The 22,935-nt window shown below is 36.8% G+C and overlaps 1 protein-coding gene across 6 annotated transcripts in view; it reads right to left on the bottom strand.

Moving 5' to 3' along the window:
* Positions 1–22,935, bottom strand: part of QKI (QKI, KH domain containing RNA binding) — a 172,098-nt gene that overhangs the window by 26,198 nt on the left and 122,965 nt on the right. The window lies entirely within an intron of this gene.

Genomic DNA, 22,935 nt, shown 5'->3' with positions numbered 1-22,935 from the left:
GTACAGTATAGCTAGAAAACTTTCATAAAGGTGTTTTTTGATAAAGCAGGAGTTTCCATAAAAAGTGTCTTCTGGAGTCACAATCTAGACATTTTAATTTTTTTTTTTTTTTTAAGGCTGCTATGATGTCTTGCATGACCAGCAGACAACCTGCTATTTTTGTATGCAGGCCATGTTTCAAAACCCTAAAACACTGTAGGTAGAGACATCTCACATACAAAGAAGAGAGGCCCTAATACAACATTGATGATGTAGTCCTCCACCCATAGGAGACTAGGACCATGAGGTATGCAGGTATGAGAGTACCAATGAGATACTCACCATTTTGGTTAACCAAATGGAAAGCCCCAAAAGAAATAACTGACTAGAAATTTTTCTCCTCCTCTTTCCTAATATGCTACAGACCAGAAAACAGCAGAGCAGGTGCAGAGATGGGTAGAGAGCTCAGTATACTTATCCACCCACCCAAAACAAAATAAAACAAACAAACAACCAAACCAACAAGGCTCAGCCTGCCACTGCCAGTCCTGCGGGGCAACCAGGACTGGCAGGCCTCAGGAAATAGTCTAAATGTTTCTTAAATGGCGAATTGCTCTTTGCAGTCCATCTTACAATCATAGGAACTTACGTAGTCATGTCAGTCTTGAAAACAGAAGGAAAAGGCTTATGGAGATTCCCGGGGAACAAGCAGAAGCGAGGTAAGGGACTCTCTCTTTATGGAGAAAAGGGACATGAACAGGGATGTGATGTTTCTAGTCTTATCACAACAACACAGAAAAAATTGAGGAAGTGTTCATCTGGTAAAGTAGACAGTAGTATCTGGAGGAGCAGAATAGGTAAGTGAAAAAAGTACAGAAAACTAGCAAAGAACACTTAAGAATATAGCTTGAAAAAATGAACAGGATGAAATCCAGATCATTCAGATTGCCTCAGCTATGGCACCTGACTCTACCCGGACAATTTGCTGTGAATTGAAGAAGCAATTTCACTTTCTCTCTCAATAGCCCTCTCCCCCTGTAGCCCCCTCTGCTCCAAGCTGCCGTATCCTCGGCGAGTGGACAGAAAGCCCCCTGCCCTCCCCAAGGTCAGTCTGTGCACCCAGCACTTGGGAAGGGGTGAAATCCTAAGTTCCAGAGCAGAAAAAAAGGAAAGAAAACAGCCAGCTGTTAGTTTGGCCCTCCCTGACTTGTTTCACTGCAACTTTACTATATTTTTATCCAGCTAATAAATGCTATTTGCTACTATTTCATTTTTAAAAATCTTTATAGCCTTTATCTCTTTCCTAAGTGCTGGAAACTATGCCCTATAGAAACGAGTCTTCTGTATTTGAGACACAAAGTCCTCTATAAACTGAACTTCAGAGCAGGAGGTCTATGTTCTGAGTTCTGTAGAGAAAGCCCCTGTCTCTCTGGCATCTCTCAGCTCTTCAGCCATAAGGTGAAGTTAGTCTTTGCAATTGTCCCTTTTCTTCTTCTTCTTCCCCAAGCTGTATTTTTTAAAAAAAGTTTCCAGTAATGTCAGCACTAAGTAACAAAAAGTACTATATATATGCAAATATTAGGCTAGGGAGTTTAACTTTCTCAAAATAGGAAGTATTTACATACATCTTAAAAAAATGAATAAATTAACTAGCATTTTTAAATAGCATTTTTTAATCATGACTACATGAACCTATATGATAAAACAATTAAAGTTTTTTTAAGTCTAACTTTCTGCCTTAAAATGAGAGAAGTATATATCAGGTCTATCTTAATTCATTTTCCACTGTCCTTCCCTCCAGTTCTACACACCTCCAGTTCTACATACCAATTTAAAAACCTCCCTGCTCAGCAGAAACACAGACACAACACTTACGTGACCATTTAGCAAGTTTCACATTATAAATGTGATCAAATTTCACTGTAAGTTAAAAGCTTATCATTCCAGGACAGAAATAAATGATAATCAAGACTCCTGAACTTCTATTTGCTGCTGAACTTTGCATATTTTATACTGCTATATCTGAACAGCTTGCTAAAGCAAGCTGTAAAATCTGGATCATATTTTACACCAAAACTTCATTTAACAGTTTTTCTTTTCTATTTTTAAGCTGCTGTGTATCTGGACTCCTGCTGAAACAACCTGCAACCACTGAGCCACTGTGGATCGAGGTTGTTATGTCATGCTAAGGAAACTATTTTTGATAGGATAATCCTATGTAATATTTCTAAGAGGGATATCCCTTGTAACTTTCCGACTACTCTTAAATACCAAATGCATATTGTGTTATCTTTGCAGAGAAGGACAAGTAAAATTCTTACATTAAAAGAAAATTCATCCTAACAACCTAAAACTGTATTCAGTGGTAACTTCCTTTTTTCCCATGCATTCACGACCAGCATATTTCATATCACACTCGGTCCAAATTGTACCATCAATTTCTTCCTACTAACAAGACTTCCATGTGTCCATTTCCAATATTAAATTTCCACTCCTTTTCAGAACAGTCCTTGAAAGCTTGCCATACAAGTCAAAACTCTCCCATTTTCACATTTCTAGGTTTCATCCTCGATTTCTTTTTCAAGTCTTTCTCCATAAATATTTTAGTTATATTGAGAGACTCCAGGTCTCTAAACACTCATTGTTCCAATCCAACCATTCAGAGAAATCAGCTTTCCATTTAGAGATCTGAAATAAGCACAGTTAAACTGTCTTTCAAGAGCTGTAGAATTACCATTTCATATAGCAGTAGACGAGATGCACATCCAGAAATAAAAGCAGCTTAAAATATATTCTCTACAACAGGATAAATCACCTGAGCCCCTCTTAATCTCATGAACTCTGGAATCTCATGAATATTTCATATCAGTACCTAAATTCACATATTCTCTTTAACTGTATGGATTGCATACTTACACATAGTATTTTGTATTAAAAATACTCCTTTAATGTACGTAAAAATGATTTACAGAAAGAAAAAAAAAATCTTTAAAAGCTGGAAAAACTACAATCAAAGTTTTCAGTTACAAGATGTGGCATAAAAATTAAGCAGCAAATCTAAAAAGGCATACAAGTTTTTGGACACTAAATGACAGTAAATACAGAATATTCATTTTCTCATTATCAATGGGAAGAGACAGAGGATTGTGAAGTCAAGGAAAACAAAGACAACAAAGGTACAAAAGGACTGAAAGACTTGGGCAATTATGAAACAATTCAAATAAATGGAAAACTAAATGGAACTTTTTTCTGGAATGTGCAAAAATAAGCCGCAGCGTATCTGTATATACTTGAGTTCAGAAAGTGGAGACCTTAAAAAAGGAACAGGAATCAATCAAGTGGAGAGTTTATGGACAATAATCTAGGGGAAACACATTCAGACCAGTTTACCCAAAAAGTAAGCAAGTGATAGTAGGCAGCTAGGAGAAAAAAAATTAAAATGCTACCTTATAATTTTTTCCAGGCTACAAATTAGTTCTAGATGATTAGGTACAGTGTTACATTACTTTCAAAGGAGTCAAAAAACTAGTTTAACAGATGCAAAACTCAGCCTCACAGCGGACACTTCTGTAATACTTCAAGCCAGTCTAACGGCTGCTGGTCAAAATCCTACTCTTTCCTCGCTTTTGCCCTCCTGTGCAAAAGTGCAGGGCACGTTTCTAGCTCTACACTGAGCTGTGACATTTTGCTAATCTGGAAACATTTTTTTTTGGTCTGGATAAATTTCTGCCAGATGAAAGAGATCAGTGCAGGCTCAAATGAGTGCCAGTACAAGGGAGGAGAGATGGAGGGGAGCAGAGACCTCCCCTGAGTGGAGCTGTTGATTGAGTCAGCTGCATGTGAAGTAAGAGTCTTCATCTTGCTAATTCTAAGTAGCAGCAACCTAATTTCCAAACTGGGAGCATGCAATTTTCTTTTCCAACTGGGGATGAAGGTGGAAACTATTACCTGACAACTGACTGACTTATTTTCATATTAAAATATTTCTAGTCATCATTCTTATTCCTCTACCTTTCTCTTACGTTATTACATTTGAGTCTACCCAGTTTCTGCCCATTTCTCTTTACTTGCCATCATTTTGCTTTGTTTTTCTTCTCTTCACTGTGGTCTTTAATGAAGGAGTAGTATTACAGCCTTCTTTAGCAACTTTACTAATCACCCTTTTTTGACTACCTTAAACTGTGCAAAATACTCATTCCCTGTTTGTACAACGGTTCAGCAAAAGTAAAGACTATAGTAGGCGCAACCATTTACTTAGTAAATACCTAAATGCATTCACGTTTTGCTGAGACCTTTCAGCTTCTCCGATATTCAAAAGTTCTTTCAGCATACTTTGTTCTAGAAACACCAAAAAAGAATTCCATATTTTAAATTTATTTTAAAACATCATCACCTTAAACAGCTACATTTTTACACTTCAACCTAATCTACACCTTAAACTTTTAATTTACACCAGCTATGAAGTATATCAAGTATTTACAGACCTATACGTTAAAAAACTGAAAATTATGTGCCATTTGATATTTTGAGGACTCCACAAAAACCAATACATGCACTGATGTTATATTCTTCTACAGAATCATCCATTCTGATATGGAATTCAGATACCAGCAATATGTGTGCACACCCTCTACTCCCAAAAGTTTATGGGTTAGTGACTAGGCGAAAAAGACTATAAAAAGAAATAAACTGGTGGGACCTAGAGATCAAAGGCCAATGTAACAATACCTAGCAGTAGAAAAAATAAATGAAGACTAGAAAAAAATACTTGAAAAGAATACAGCACTGAAGAGGGGAGAGCCTTGAGAAAAAACAGCTGCTACTCTACTAGTCTAGTAGAAAGCACATTTCTTCAATTCTCTGGATTCCCGGACCAGCAGAAGCCAAAACCACTAGAAATATAATGAAATAAACACAGGGAATGAGTACTTTGCATAGCTTCCCACTTCTCCTCCACTACATTACTCTCATATTTTCTCTATGTCCTTCATACTCCTTTGCAAGCTCTGGTGCTTGTCAGACCTTCAGCAAGGTGTCTAACCTCTCAAAAATCATCACAAAATTTTGCAGGTTACTTTTCTACCATTTAGCAAATAAACTCAGCTTCTGGAAAGGCCTGCCAAGTGCTCAGGTATTTGTGCTGTCCACCCACAAAATAAGTAGAAGCTTGCAGTTGGGTTCAACAGTGAGGCAGAAAGTAGATCTTTACTACAATCTGAATCACAGATTCAAGTCTCAGTAGATCCATCTCAGTTTTGCTTAAGATAACATAATAGATTAAAAAAACTGTGCAGAACTCAGGTTATGTTACTCTTTTGGATGACTACACCATAGTTCCTAAAGAGGTCATGGCAATGTTTTACCAGAAAAGGTTTCTCTATGCACTGCTCATGAGTTAAAACAGAATATCCATCAAAGAAAATAAGGATCTTCTATCAGGTAACCTGACTGTTGCATGTCTTCTTTCACCCTGGAGAAAGATACACTTCTGATGCCACTGATTAATAATTTACAAGTTACAAAATGCCTTGGTAAGTGAAATATTACATGACAATTCCACTTTTTCCCTCACTTTCCACACTGGTAATGAAAAACTAAGATCATGCTATGAAGCCCAAATGGCTTCAGTTGTCAGTATTTACCAAATATCCCTATCCCAACATCTGTCTCCATAGACAAGCCAGTTTAAGCAGTTCCCATGCTCCCATTGCCACTTATTTCCACCTCACCTGCAGCAGAGCAGAGAAGAGGACAGGAAGACATCAATAAAGTTGAACTAAGGTAGGCCCCAAGAAAGCCCCCCAAAAGCAAAAACCTGAAATGCAGGTAAATCAGACAAAGAGCATGAAATTTGAAAAATATAGCGCTGAGAAACATCAACAAGCTCAGGTCTTTTGACTATTTGGGTTGTTTTACAGCATCAAGTTGGGGAGCCACTGTGAGCTATATGTACTATATATCTAAGTGATATGCTTGGTTCAATCTTGTATCCTGAACAGTTCTTTGTAGCACTTTCCTACACTAATTTGTAAAAAAATGCTGTTAATGTCCTCTAATCACTTAGCATCTCTCTTAAAATACAGAAGGCATCACCATTCAGAAAGTTTCATAAGCCACCTCACAAACACTTGGATAATATCTTTATTTCTTTAAATTATGCTGCCTTGTTCTACTAATTTATCTGAAAAATTATGGTGAGATCAAGTCTGATGAAATCAATTTACTAGAATTTTTAAGGATATACACTGTAGAACACATTTAATTAATAGGAGAAACCAATACTTTTTAAAAGGAGCTTTTTAAATGAACAGCTAAAATTATGAATATTAGCAATATTCATGTCCTCTTGTCTTCATCTGACTTCTTTGGAGATTCTCAAGTTTCATGGCAAACAGTACCCTGAGGCTACGAAACAGAATTCCAGCTGCATCTTTAGAAACAGTTTAGGAATGTGTCAAAACTTAGCGGCTGTTAAACTACTGATTCACCAGCACAAATTTACTCTTTTCCTCTGCTAATTATTTACAGGATCCCTACTAGTGATTTAAGATTGTGTCAGGGAGTTCTAAGTGTATTTTTACTGCTTTAAACAAAAATCTGAATTACCACCATTAGGGCAGTACTGCTCTCTTTTTATTTAGCTCATCCACAATACCTCAATACTTATGATGACTTTAGATTTGAGGCACGTAATAAGAATGATAAGAGATTTAAACCTTGATCTATATACCAAATCTAAGTTATTCTGGGGAATTACATACTATTCCAAGTATGCCATGTGCTAGAATATGTATTTTTACATCGAATATCAAAGTATTCAAGCTTGTATAAAACAGACTTCACCATTTCTTTAAGCTATCAGGTCTAAAAGACCAGGAGAATGCTAAATACCTGCTTCCAAAAGAACAGTGCAAAACACTGGTCATCAGTTCTTACCACTACAGCTGACTTCTTGAGCACAACTGAAGGTTAAACAAGCATAAGTGATATTCATCACTTTAGGCATTTGTGAAAGCACCAAGTCCATCTTCTCACATTTCAACAGCATTGGTGCTGACGAAGAAGTCAGGAGGTCAAAGCCCAACTCCCTTCAGAGAGAATGCAAGTCTGAGCTGGGAAAGTATTTACATGTGACCTGACAAAAACAGTTCAAAGGGCCACACCACCTTATTTGTTTTTGAAAGAAACCTTCAATGCCCTCCTCCCCTTTCAGAGGCAGATTTAAGAAGTGTTTTAATAAATATTACATACACAGAGGAAAGTTAAAATCAATAGCAGGTTAATGTTTATTGAAACAATACAGAGAACCATTTTTAATAGCATTACTTGAAAATAGATCTAATCTAGCAAAGGAAATTCAATTTATGTTTAGAGCAATAAGATTTTGTTTTTCACTCCAGGGATTTGTTGCAAACTCTGTCTCTCCAAATGTGCTTACTGTACTGTATTTAGCAGAAACAGTTTAGCCTTAATAAGCTGATAGTCTGCACAGGAGCACGGATCAACTTATTCTCATTAGGAATGTAAGCAGCTTTCCGGCAGCCGCCTTTGCTGTTCAGCCTATGTCAGAGAAAGCAGGGATCTCTCCTCTAAAACCCGTAATTTATGAGTTTATTCAAACCCGCGAAATTGCTTTAAGTAAACGCCTCTTATATTTGAAAATTCCCATGGCAACTCATTTAGTTTGGCAGGAAGGCAGACCCAAATTCAATCCTTTTATCCTCCAGCTAAACCATTACAATAGTAATTCAGCTCTGACACTCTGAAGAGACTGCTAATTACTGTACTCTGGTCCCTAGACAGATTTCCCATTCAGATTAAAATGGCTGTGCACAGTGGAAAACAGTAGCAACACCTTTGTGTACATGAAGGGATGTACTCTCACATCACAGCTTTTTACAGGAGGGGTTACATGACTGCAAAGAAAAAGAATCTTCCAATCAATTAAGTTTTGTAGGAGAAAAAATAAGGAAAAAAAGCAAAAAAAAAAAAAACAAACAAAAAAGAAGAAGCAGCACAACACCGTAGTAGACAATTCAACAACTAACTAAAACATTTTGACTCCTGAGGACATTTAGCCACCTCTTACTTTTGAGCAGAACTCATGTTCTGTTACCACTATTACATACGGTGCATAACCACTATTACATACTGTGCATAACAACCTAAAACACTACATAAAATGGTACTGAACATCCTTGTGTTGTATCATTATACTGAATGTTTAAGTGTCCGCTGTCTTGCAATGACTAGAGAGTCTTAATTTTTTTTTAAATCACTCATCTTATTTTATAGTGTTAGTTATTTTGAGAAGGGTTCGTTTTTTGTAGGAAACTCCTTGGTGTTATGGGACTATCTCTTGACAACCTTTTCTAACAATCTAACCCAGCTTGGCTACTGATTCGTAATGAATCTGTTCATCAGTGAAAAAAATAATAGGTGTGTGGTTAACCACAACATCACTTTAAAGAATTACAAAGTGGTATGGCCGTTGCTGCAAAACTATCTCATAATCTAGAAAAATATTGACCTGAAAATAGATTTTCTCTGAACTACCTGTTAATTATTTTCAGGAAAGTCCCCTTCCTCTTCCATGAGGAATTAGGATGAGACACGTTATAACATTAGCGGTACTGTACAGCCAGTATGCTGATAGTGCACGCACCAACAGGTCCTTAGTTTTAAGTAGCTGTCAAGCCTGGGAATATGTGGATACAAACGTCACAACAAAGCAGTAAATGAAAGGCAATAATGACCTTCCTTCTTCTTGATGCTAGATTTAATGACTGGCTGACCTAGAAAGAATTTTCCTTGCTTCTTTTTATTTGTATAAATTTAACATAAGATAGGGTAAATTCCTATGATTCTGAATGTTTATTAGATGTTACTTTCTTGTTTATAACCCACAAAAGAAACCCATCTCTTGACATGCCTTTGTTAAAGATTTAACTGCTTCTCCTGTGTTATCCAAAACAGGGTTGTGTCTAAATATTAAGTCAAGACAGACCTTTGTTTGAAAATAACACAGGATGAGAGAGGCTTAGAACAGAAATGCACTCTAGCAGGAAGTTAAGCATTTTGATAAGTTTTATAGAAAAAGATAGATAACTTAAGAAGAAAATATGCACTGCTTCTCATTTTAATTCAAAATCAAAATTGGTTCTGAGTTTTACCAATACTTTCATAAAACTAGGAGTTTAGTTAGTACAACACTGAACATGTAAAATGAGAGATGAAATATTAGTTTAGAAATCACAGAAATAACAAAGACGTGAAAAGAAGCGGATATAGGAAAATATTAAAAAACTTGACCGCGTAAGGCTCCAAATTATAAAAATCAAAGAATAAGGTGACAACTAGGAAACGAAGATGGACTAGTACTAAAGGCTAAACTAAAGCTTCTGAAGGGAAATATCATGTATCTTATTTTTTCTGTACTCCACCTCTTTATCAGGTTAGAGAAACAAAGAAAGAATGGCACAGACATATCAAGGATCTAATACACTTATACACTGGCCCATCACTTTATTTAAAATACATTAGAAATATTCATAACCAGGCATACTGCTGCACCCTACATAGAGTAATAGCATGCCCAGCATCATCTGCTACCAGGATATTACAGTCAGTCAATCCATTCAAAAATCAGATTGGTGCAGTTAGAAGACCTCATTATTGGAGGTTTTTTGTCAATTTTCCTGAATCCTAAAGATCCACTGAATTTAAGTAATTTATTTCAATGCTGTATTCTTACCATTTTTCCAATTTACACTTCTCTCGCTTTGCTTATGTGTTTGTTAAACTAAGCATTTAATTGACATTTCTAAAACGCACATCAGTTAGTTAGGAAAATGCATGCAGCCAAGGAAGTACCTGCAAGACACGACTATGAGGTATCCTCTTGCACCCCTCCTGGGAAACTGGCATGCTCAAATACCTTTCTGAAGTGCCTGTACACCAACGCACACAGCATGGGGAATACACAGGAAGAGTTAGAGATCTGTGTGCCATCGTAGGGCTTTGATTTCATTGCAATTACAGAGAGTTGGTGGGATAGCTCACATGACTGGAACGTTGTCATGAATGACTACATGCTTTTTAGGAAAGACAGACCAGGAAGGTGAGGTGGTGGAGCTGCCCTTTATGTGAGAGAACATCTGGAATATATGGAGCTCTGCCTCAGGGTAGATGATGAGCAGGTCAAGAGCTTATGGGTAAGGATTAAAGGGCAGACTAATACAGGTGACACTGTTGTGGGTGTTTGGTACAGGCCACCTGACTGGGAGGAGGAAGTTAATGAGGCCTTTTTACAGACAGCTGGAAGCAGCCCTACTTACCTCATGGGGACTTCAGCCACCTTGTTATCTGCTGGAGGAACAACACAGCAAGGCACAAACAATCCAGGAAGTTTCTGGAAAGCATTGAGGATAATTTTCCGACACAGGTGATGGAGAAGCCAATGAGGAGAGGTGTGCTACTAACAAACAAAGAAGGTCTGGTTGGAAATGGAGACTGACTGGGGGCAGCCTTGGCTACAGCGACCACAATACAGTGGAGTTCAGCATCCTGTGAGGAGGAAGCAGGGCAATAAGTAGGATCGCAGCCCTGGGCTTCAGGAGAGCTAACTTTGGTCTCTTCAGTGACCTTCTTGGAAGAATCCCATGGGATCGGGCCCTAGAAGGAAGAGGGGTCCAAGAGAGCTCGTTAATATTCAAGGATCACTTCCTCCAGGCTCAAGAGCAGTGCATCCCTATGAGGAAGAAATCAAGCAAAGGACACAGGAGACCTGTATGGATGAAGAACAAGGAACTCCTGACAAAAACTCAAATATAAGCAGGACGTGTACAGGAGGTGGAAGCAGAGATAGGCCACTTAGGATGAATACAGGGTTATTGTCAGAGTATGCGAAAATATAACTGAGGAAGGCCGAGGCCCATTTGGAATTAAATCTGGCTAGGGATGTCAAGGACAACAAGAAGGGTAACACAGGACACAGAGAAGACAGAGATACTGAATTCCATCTTTGCTTCAGTCTTTACTGCTAAGACCAGCCCTCAGGAATTCCTGGCCCAGGAGACCAGGGAGAAAGTCTACAGAGAGGAAGACTTTCCTTTGGTGGAAGAGGATCGGGTTAGAGATCATTCAGGCAAAGTTGACACCCAAAAGTCCATGGGCCCTGAGAGGATGCACCCATGAGTGCTGAGGGAGCTGGTGGACATCATTGCTAGGCCACTCTCCATCATCTTGGAAAGGTCACGACAATCAGGAGAGGTGTCTGACGACTGGAAGAAAGCCAACCTCACTCCAGTCTTCAAAAAGGGCAAGAAGGAAGAGCCAGGAAACTACAGGCCTGTCAGCCTCACCTCCATCCCGGGAAAGGTGATGGAACAGCTCCTCCTGGAGGTCATCACTAAGCATCTGGAGGACAAGAAGGTGATCAGGAGTAGTCAGCATGGATTCACCAAAGGGAAATCATGCTTGACCAACCTGATAGCCTTCTCTGATGGAATGACTGGCTGGGTAGATGAGGGCAGAGCAGTGGATGTTGTCTCCCTGGACTTGAGCAAGGCTTTTGACACTGTCTCCCATCACATCCTCCTAGGTAAGCTCAGGAAGTATGGGCTAGATGAATGGACGGTGAGGTGGATTGAGAACTGGCTGGATGGCAGAGCTCAGAGGCTTGTGGTCAGCGGCGCAGAGTTTAGGTGGAGGCCTGCAGCTAGCAGTGTCCCACAGCGGTCAATGCTGGGTCCAGTACTGTTTAACTGATTCATCAGTGACTTGGATGAAAGGACAGATGTGGCCCTAACATGCTAGCTTAATAACAATACATGTTAATACAGGAGTAAATGTAGTACGATCACAAAAGATGTAAACAAATTCTTCTAGAGATGAACTAGCAACACTTCCGTCCTCCCTAAAACAGCTCAACTTTATCATACTTCAGCTATAGAGATATCTCTTGCCTTTATTTAAACTAATTAAGAATGAGTGCTTGGTGTTATTATCTAGTATTTTAGAGGCTGCAATTTAATTTTATTTTGCAGTTTCTGACCGTTCTCTAGGCTGAAGGCTATGAGCTTATACTTGACAAATGGCGAACAGAACGCTCTATTTACCTTCCTAGGAAGTTAAGAGACACATTAACACTAACACTCACATTCTGTTGTACTGTTTTGTCATCTTAAAGTATTCTTAACAAACTAATCAGCCCACATGGACAGTGCCTGACATCATATATGGCTTCATATTTTGTATTATAACAACTTTTTTCTTTCTGCATTGGTTACCCCATGAGTTACCAAAAAAATTCTGGTTTTGGTTTAATTTTCATGATGAAAAGATATTTGCTAAAAAAACAGGTCAGCTTTATTGTCATCCCTACACTCAGCTGAGACTAACTGGTGATCAGATCTAAGTGGTAACCTGGATGCAAGTGCAGGAACAGCCAGCCAGACTCTTTTCCAAACAAGTGAACAGAGAAACCCATAAGATCCACCACATTCGCCTGATGGTGCCATTGTTTGTTCCTCTGTGAGCTACATGACACATGGGAAAGATGTCATCTGTTGTTTCATAGAGGGAAACACAATATATGTATGTTCTTGAGAGGAAAATAATTTTTCACAAGAAATATAAGAATGTTTGTGAAAAAAATAAGGAATTGAAGCCATATGCCTAAGGTCAAACCCAGAAAAAGAACTGTCCTAGTTAGCAGGACATCTAAAGGACAAACCTCATAATAAGGTGTGCGTGTTTATTTAGGGAAGGAGAAAAAAAAAAAAAAACACATAGCGAGGACTGTATTATGCTTTGAAATACATGTACTTTAGAGGACTACCGACATGTTTACTGTTTTAAATTTACTTCTTTAGTTACAACTCACTACCTATTTACATTAACGTTTTGCTCTAAAATGATTTTTTTTAAACGTACGTAACACAGGCTGATGATAATCTAAAGACCTTGAAACACAAAACTTTGGTTTTCTACTATTTACATAAGCTTCCCTTGAAAGACAAGCTGTTCTTTGAGAAGTCACAGAGGGGAAATGCTTACAGCTCTTACGTCAGTTAAAGTTCCCTGTTAATTAACTGTTTTAATTGAACAGGATTGTACTTTGACACTTCTATGAAAGAAATTATTAAAGTAAGAAGCAAAACAAAGACAAAAAAACACGAAACGAAACAAAACAACTTTCCCTCCCCCACTGATCCCAGAATAACACTGAAAGCAATAAGTATTTTTTCCCCACGAGCTACTAGAGCCACCTGCATTGTAAAGACTGTATACTATATGTAGTAAAAGAAGCAATGCTTTAAGCTACAGGTGCCTTCCACTAAATGCCATTTAATAAGACATCTAGTTTCCCTGGCTGCCCTCCTCCACATACCCTGAAAGTAGGCTAAAAGTGTACTTGTATTTTAAAGGGCATTTGAATGATTCACATTCAAAGGAACTTGATTAAAGAGTAAAAGGCAGTGAAAAATAAACAAAAATAGCACCTAGACTAACTTGATGATGCAGCAGCAGTGGAGACTTACTCCTCATAAAAGTTGTCTGACACAGCAGACAAAGATTAGTTTCCAAATCAATTTCAACAATTTAGTAATAATCACTTCCTACATTTCAAACCAGAAAGTTGCTTATTACAGTCATTTCCCCACAATCCTTCAAGCTTACTATAAAGCTCATAAAAATAACCTAGATTAATATTTTCAGAAGCGCTTGTATACCTCAGACACATAAAATAATTTTAATTTTAAATGGCACCTGGATACTGGACTCATTTAGGATCTTTTAAAAAATCCCAGTCACAAAAAGTAGTGGAAAAAAATTATTTCATAATGATTAACATTTGTATGTTGAGACTGCTACAAACAGATTATTCCTAACAGCTGCAAAATATATAGAATGTAAAGCATGCTATAATAAGAATAGATTACACCATTTATCAGCTTTACTGCCTTACACACTACATTTTATTTTCCAAACACTGCAGTCTACCTGATTTATATAGGAACGACAGGTGACATTTTCTCAAAAGGTATTGTTAGAGTCCCTTTACGGCTGCCCAGGCAAGAGAGATTCCTAGGTGACTGTGTGCGCTAAGCCTCCCATTTGCTTTCTTAGGAAGAAAAGACATCATTTAACACCGGGTTTACTAAATTCTTAAAGCACAAAGGCTATGTAGCTGGATATATGTATTCATGGTTTAAAAAGTTCCTTCACAAGAATTTTTCAGTAGTAAATATCACTTATATGAAGGCCTATGCAAAAAGTTGAGATCTTCTTATTAGCACAGCTTTCTGCATTAACTGAAGAACCATTTAAAATTTCCCCCACAGTCTATATTTTTAAAAAATTACATAAACTTTATTCCTCCTTGTGTATTGTGTAAACTTATTCCTCCTTGTGTTTTCAGGACCATCTGCAAAACTACAGATTGCTATAGAGTTAATGTTGCAGTCATGACCCTTCCACAGAGTATATTCTTTAAACATTTACCCCTCAGAGCATTCTACAAACCAGCAAGCAGCTATCACATTTTAAAGATGAGGAAGTTAACATTTGTTTAGAAGCATCTCTTTGCATGGCATAGGGGAAAACACAGGTGTTTCTATGACCAGAGGAATTAACAAAGCTTGATTTCCTATGCATATATTTCTTGAAGCTAATTGACCTTAGGGTCTAAGAAAGTACCAGATTTCCCTGCAATTTTTCCCATCGCTGAGGTATAAAGCATCTCTTAGTAGATGCTGGAGAACTCAAAGGCAGGATCACTAGAGATCACTGGTGGAGGCTTCCTCTCCAGCCCAACTGCCTGTTTGGAAATCAACCTGTAGTCTGAAGGTGACAACTGAAAGACAAATACAGACGAGGTTATGCAGGTTTACAAAGAAACAGTATTCTGCTAATCACCACAGTGATAGTCTATCTGCTTCAAATGACAAGAGACACATACTATTAACTGAAAAATCAGATGAGCGCATTATTACCCTACATGCTACAATGGGTTAGTTAAAAACCTGGGAGAGATTCAGACGTTCTTCTTAGTTCTCCATTTGTCTCACATAGTTTATTTTTCCCGAAAGCAAAACAAGTGGTAATACTCTCACAAAGAGCACTCCTGTACAATAATACATGAAGATTTTACTATTCACCGTATTTGTATTGATAGCACAGATTTCGATGATAAACCCCAATTCTAGTAAAGTAAACAATTAAGTTCTTACTTTGAAACTTTTCTTGAAGACTTAAGAGTTACAGATTTATCTATTAAAATCTAAGAGCTGAGATCAGCAGCTGCAGAAAAACAGGGCCACTGCCTCACATAACTAGCTTAGCTTAAAGAACTTGAATTGCCAGCTTGAATGTTAGTGATAGATGTTATGTAAGCGCCCATGAGAACATACAACACTACTCTATTCCTTTTGCCAGTTTCATTTCAGCTTTCCAGATGCACCATTTTCTTGCATTAGTACAACAAAATCAGTATAACTAGTCTGGTTCCTAAGGAAGCTAGGGTAGTCAAAGTTTAATTTTTTTTTTTTTCCAGCTAAGACACATAAACTAAGACTAAGTTAGAGTGAGGAATTCCCTAAGAAGCTACTTCTAACGTGAGGTAACAGTGGTGTATGCATATATTACACTACTGAAATTAATTTTCATTAAAATTTACTACCAATGATGTTAAGACAGCTCCACTTTTTTTTTAGATCACCAAAAAAATTCAATTTACGATTCTGGAGACTGTAGGATAGTATTTGCATCAAATCATACAGTTATCTGCTTTAAGAGAGGCGTGGAATTTTATTTTATTTTATTTTTAACAAAATAACTGAAATTCTTAGTATCTAGAGCTGTGTTCGGTCAAGAAAATACTTCACATCTTCCAATATATGTGTAAAAGACTGCAATATACAAAAGACTGGAAGCAATACTATAGACACCTGAAACAATTTTAGCTCAACTTTTTACTAAGATTTGCTGGTGGTCAAGAATACAGGAACTGAGATCTGCCACATACATTAAATTGCTGTTTGATTTTCTTAAAAGTAAATGTAATCAGAATTCCTTCTGCTCAATAATTCTGAGTGATTTAGAATTTAAAAGAAACTTCACTGTCTAACAGAAGTTCAATGTGACGAACCAAGTAACTTATGTACAAAGTTATTGTAGAAATAATATTAAATATAAGTTAATAAAGGTGATACTCAAAATATAGGAGAAAGCTCTGTTTTCATTAAGCTATCCCTAGTAATAAACTATGTCTGAAAATAAAATAAATCTTTTAAAATGCTGATTCAGATATGTAAGACAGGAGAAAAAAACAGTAGAAAGCATACCATCTGCAACAGCACACAAGAAAAATGAATTACCTGATGGAGACTTAAATATTTATTATTAATAACTGTGTTCCAAGTAACATGGCTTTCCAATAACATTTCATCTAATCTTTTGCTTCCCATGACAGTTGGGCAATCTCAAGTTTAAAGTATGTTACTAATTGCCCACTCCAATGCAGTATAAGCCACTTGACATAGCCAGCTCCATCTCTTTTATCTCAACCACCAATGCTGCTTCTGATAACAGGGTCTAGAATGCTCCTGGTCATAAGCTACAACCAGCCTATCTGAGAAAAAGAAATCCCATGAGTTCTCTACTGCAATCTCAAAGCTTTCTATGCTCTTCAGGAAAGAGTCATTTAAGTTTTCTAATGAATCTTAGATGTAAAATTCTGGTCTCTCTTCCAAAAGTTAGAATTTTCTCACTGTTCTGAAGTCAAAATAGCAAAAGATACAGAAACTTGATGAACAGAAAATCATCAGCTAGCATTAAACCACAAATAAACCAAGCTTTATTTTTGTGTAACTAGAAATCTAAATTTCAAAACTAACACTGGTAATTTAGTATGTTTTAAGTAACTCGGAAAGTGAAATGCTCACTGGTTACCTTACTATTAATTAACACTAAAATCTTTGCAATCAGTAAGATCTCTCCACAAATTACTGCCTATAAGACTTGTACCTGAAGTGATTTGATCTCCTTAATACATTTAAAATATTAAAAAAAAAAAAGTACAAAGAAAAAAAACTGCAGAACAACAACATGACTACTCTTCGTACTGTGTCTCCCCAAGAACCATAACCCTACAATTAGCATTTCTTGCACTTAGGTATGAGGCTGTGATTTCCAAAAAAAGCTTTGGTACCCAAGATAAATAGAATTACACTAGATTTAAGACATTAATGTTAAATGTTAACTCAAAAAAACCTGTCCTAAATTAGATTCATAAAATTCACCAATAAGTGAAAAACACAACTATTCTGAGGAGCCTTTAAGGACAAAAATATGAAGTAGAATGGGAAACTAGAAGATCAACTGTTACGAGAATGGAGAGATAAGGACAATAATGTCCAAGTTTGCTGTAGCTTTTCTTTTGTCATCTTGATCAAGATGGATAGGTAAGAAGAACCATAGCTTCATCATATGCTCACTCCTTGCCCAAAGGGACAAGTTCCTCAACCAGAGTCTGTATAAAAGACCCCAGCCTACAAATCCTATTCCAGGGCCGTCAAGATAAAGAGAAGGAACATAAAGAAGAAGAGAGGAAGTATAGGAAAAATACCTGAAAAGAAAGGAAACAAGGAAGAAGGTGGGATAAAGAATGAGAAAAGATATAGATACAACAATAAGAACTGCCAGAATAGATCCATGTGATCTTTTCTTCCACAGCAATCTCTTTCAAAACCAAGTAGATGAAGCACATTTCTGAAATATAGATAAAACCTATGTAGAACTTTAAACTCCCAGTCAATGAATAATCTTGCTTTGGAAGGGCATGTCTGTTGAGTTTCAAGCAATGGAGCTTTTTCACTTCTCTTTGAGAAGGGCCTTTTTATTATAAACTGCTAAAGATCTTCTTCAGAAATTGCACTCTACATTTTCTTTCAATGTATCCGTCTGTAACACCTTAAAGAAATGGATACAGAGGAAGGTGACATACAGTTCCTAGAAATATTTTTGGGGAAGGAGGAAAATTGGGAAAAGAGGGTATTCAGAGACAAACATATTTAAGCACAATAAACTGATTTTCCTAGGTTCTATAAACCATCAGCAAAGATGGCTGCAGGATGATTCGGAGGAATAGCTAGATTAAGTTACTTAGGAAGTAACCATTAGAGAAGCTTCTTTCTCCTTTTAATATAAAAAAGCTTAAAGAGACAAGAATCCTGAGCATCAATTTGTACTGCGATTTTTAGATTTGATGACATAGCAATGACTCCACATCCAAATCCATAAGAAACATCAACCAAAATCTGTGCAATGCACAGATCTACTCTGTGCAAAGATGGAGCAAGCTGCTTCACACTTGCAGCTGGGCTGAGTTATTCTGCTCATAGTGTTAGCCAGCGCTCAAAAAAAACTGCAGTAACACATCAAGTATAACATATGAACGCTTCATATGTAATCTACTGTAATAGAGTCTTGCCCTCATCTTTAAAACTCAAGACTTGTGCAACACTGTACATTTTCAGAGGAAGACGACTATTAAAACGCATGCCAGAATTTACTTAAGGGCTGCTCAGCACAACGCATTTTTTACTACCTAATCTTGCGAACTATTGCAATTACCAGTACTGGAGACTGCAAGGCGTTCCTCTTTTGTTTTCCACTGTCATATTCTGACACACAAAGTATCTAATAATTTTGTTCTCATCTGATCTGCAGCTGACCATACTCAACGTGCAGTTCTACAACAGTATAAATACATTTTAAGGCTGGTCTGCTGCAATCCCATTCCTCCCTATTTCCATCTTTCCATTCCAGCATCTGTGCCAGCACTAAAACAAATCTGACTCCGCAGCAAGTCAGCTAATCCAAGGTTAAGCTCTCTAAATGGGCTGACTACAGTCAGATGAAGGCCAGTATTTACTAACGCAAAACAGGAAAGGAGCAACAAGTCATCAGGAATGGCAGGACTGTGACGGCCCTTAGTTCAAACTATCATGGAAACATTAACTTTGTTTATGTTACTAAAAGTAATACCTTATCATCTCTTGTCCACATCAAAAAGTTTACTACATCCTATTCAGCAGTCACTCCCAAGAAGTTTCGCTGCTTTATTATCTTAGCTACAGAGCTTTTCTTTTCATCTTTTACATAGTATTTGCTCTAAGAGGCTTGTACCTGAATTTATAAAACAGATGTAAGGCAGGATTTTCCTAAAAGCTTTTAAAGATAGCAGGGTCCTTTTTCTGCCACTACCTCACTTACTATTCATTTTTGTAACTTTAGTTGAACAAGCAGCAAACAATGGACTGCACAACATCACCAACATTTCAACAGGGAGACTGCAGAAGGCCATTGCAGAAGGCCATACTACACTTTCACTCGGGAAGTGGGAGGGGGAGCACACCATGCAGGAATGAGTTAGAAAGAGCTATTCAGGGAAGTCAAACTTACATGTGGACTTTACTGGGGGTTTTAAATAGCTAAGATGAATGAAATCTGTTTCTTATTCCTAATATCATTTACATTTCAAGCTGTTGCCCGTTATAGCTGCAGGACAACAAATAATGTGAGGCACTACTACAAAATCCACATTTTCTTACTGAAGTTAAAGTGCAATTAAAATGCTTTCTGCTATATCAGTTCAACCAGTTTTTAGTAAGAAATTTGGCACACAATATAGGTAAAAGGTAAAAATAGAAGACCCCTTTCTGTTTAATGTAAAAAGTTGAAAATAAGCCACAACTCAAATTTACACACTTATAAGTGAACTACTAGTAAATTACTATTTTTTTTTAAATCTAATCAAATTGGTTTAAAGGCAGTCTTTGGGGGGAAAAAAGGTGTTTTTAACTTATCAACCTGAAAAACAACAAATCCTGCCAATATTATTGCCCTTCATTATATTCTCTCCCATTATATAAATATTACTTAAAACACGCATTTTATCTATTTAGGAATGAATAAAAAGAGAAACAAAATCAAAAGTAACATGTCTAGAAGAGAATGAATAGAGGAAGGATAGTTAGCCTTACCTACCTAGTAGCTGCATACCAAGCATGACTATAATGAACGTTCCAAATTGTAAAAACGTTCAGTATACAACATCAAACTAGATGAAACACTCTGTAATATCATTTTCTGCTGCTGCTTTGATAAGAGTACGGCTAGCATTTGGAATGAGAAGGTCTAAAAGCAGAATACCTGCATGATAGAGGAGCTGCCACGGAAAAGCAAAATTTAGCACTTTAGCAAAACAAGCTGTTCAGCGTAACCGTGAAATGCTTGTACTGTGTTTCTCTAACATCTCTTCACAAAATTGATGCAAAAGAAATCACTGAAGAGACTGTTTCCCATTTAACATGAATATTTATGTTTAACAATTAGGCCACATCTGTTTATTTCAGTTGTGTCTGCGTTATATCTTCATACAAGCCTTTGCTGATATTTTTCTTGGCACACTACATTTCAAGACACTCCATGATCATAAGGAAGACTATCAAATGTTCTCAAAGTCTATGAAGATTACAGTGAATAGTTTATTTGAATTTTTTATTGAATGCTTTTTCTCCATAACAAAAAGATGGCTAACATTATCTTCAAGGAGAAAATCTAATCCTGCTCTTTTCTCCAGATTTCCTTCTACCACTTCCTTCATTCTTAATTCCTTCGCCTATTACTACACAGAATATGATACTCCATTTATAAATGGAGTAAATTTATAGACATTGAGTACATTATATATTTTAATCTTCTGATTTCAAAATAATTTTTAAAAAGTTCTTCTCCAGTCCTATCCTTTGTCAGAGCTTGCACTGAAGGCACCCATCATCAGCACAAGCTTTCCTCGTTTTCTATGATCTAGACTTCAGCTGCATTTCAACCAAAACTGAAATAAAAAAAATTGTACAATATTAAGTTGTTAATTTTCTCTGAAAATAGCCAATATTTCTTATTATACTGTCCTGGTTAACATTTCTTCAAGTACTCTGCTTGGCTGCTCCCATTTTTACTTTTCTACTAGTGCCTTTCTCTACTTAACAGTACTAGAACTCCTGGCTAAAGTAAACTCACCCAACAGAAAAACCCTAACTCAAGACAATTCTATTACTTTTTTCAGCAACTGCTTCAATCTCTTGGGTAATTTTATTCAGGTATTTCCACAGTTCTCATTCTGATTTTTACGACTCTATCATTTGTTAAGCATAGCTATTTTCCCTCTGCTGTTTATGAAGATGTTCAGAGGAGCTAGTTACGCTTTATTTCTTTTATTTCACTATTCCACAAATTCATACTTACCTACCCTTCAGAATGGCTTGTTAGAAATAACTAATTCACAGCAGCAACTATGATATGGTTAAAGGACAGTAACAACAGTTAATCCAACACTCTTCACTTCAGTTTGGTATTTCTGCTTTATATTTGAAGCTTTGTAGCTTTCTAAGGTTTTTTCTTCTTGAAATTTGACCCTATGATTGGCAAAGTTGAAGTTATTTGCAATTTCAGCTTTTCCATATGGGAAGAATTATCAAATTTTCCCTCTACTGTTAAATAGTTTATTAGTTTTTAAGAATTTGGAGCTGTACATGAATTTTTTATAGATCTTTTGTGTGGGAGCTGTGTTCTAGTAACTACTTAATTTTACATCCTTTCCTTACTCCACTGTTAAATTCCTCAACTAAAACACTGCTGTATCTATTACTAAGCAGGATGAAACGCTTGGGAATACTATCAAAGCCTGATGGCAATTGCTGTCTGATGCTTAAAACTGCTGTAAGATACACAAAACTGACAACATCAGTTGTTTGTTGATTCCCATTTACTTTTGAAGTCATAATTAATGTTCTGAAAGCAATAATCTTCTCACCATCTCCTGTGTATCACAGGGTTTTGTTTGAATGACTTCTTTTTAAATGAATCCTTGCTATTGACATTCCTCTACCCTAGGTGTTTGAGATTATGAAATTAACAGATTAGTACAACTCTGTGAAATTTTGTTATTGTAACAGTTATCTACAAATATATTTTCAATAATATTATATGATGAGAAATAGCCAGTGCTTTTGTCACATTATTTATTTTAATTAAGCACAATGAATTTTTCCTTTAAGTGATGGTATGTTTTCCCTACACCATATGGCTAAATTTAAAGATATCCACGATTGAAAAGTCTGGTATCACTTCTATGGGGAAGGACCAAGTGTCCAACAAAATTATACAATCTTCTACTGAAACATTATCCTGCCCATTACAATCATAATATACCATTATCATAGTAGGAAACGATGTATACAATTTAAGACGGAACATCACCTACTAATACTATTTTATCATTGTCTTCAAAACAGACAGAAGCAGCAACTACAGAATTACAGCTGCCCCTACAAACGATTTGAAAAACACTGTGATTCCAGACCAAATTAGTGTTGTTAAGAAGCAGCCACAAACGCAATCCTTTCCTCAGAGAGAAGGAATGTAGAGTCAAAGGGAAAAGAGGTAAAAAGCATTTGCGGGCAATTTACTTATGTCATATATCCCACAACCTATAGAAAGACAGTTAGTATAAAGGTGAAATAGTAACTAGAGACCTGGATATCTTATAACCTAGAATAGCTAGAAAACCGATTCAGCTAGCAAACCTCATTTAACACATCTTAGAACACGTAGAAGACTCTCACATTTCTACAGCAGAGTAACTCAGCCCTACTGCCCAGTACCTTGCAGAATAATTCCAAATCTTTAATAATAACATATCAGTGTAATTCAGGATGCTATATTTAATCATGTTAAATCCCCTTACACAGGCTCCGCACTTTTTATTACATTCTGCAATGTACATACAATCCAGAACCATTTTTGTCTGGAAAGAGAACTGCCGGTCTTTACTGAACTCTAGGGAATAACAAATAAAATGTTAAAACTCTAACAACGAATACAGGC

Source organism: Struthio camelus, chromosome 3 (genome assembly GCF_040807025.1).
Source record: "Struthio camelus isolate bStrCam1 chromosome 3, bStrCam1.hap1, whole genome shotgun sequence".
NCBI lineage: Eukaryota > Metazoa > Chordata > Aves > Struthioniformes > Struthionidae > Struthio > Struthio camelus.
The sequence above is the reverse complement of the archived record's forward strand: the minus strand, read 5'-3'. Positions and strand labels throughout refer to the sequence as shown.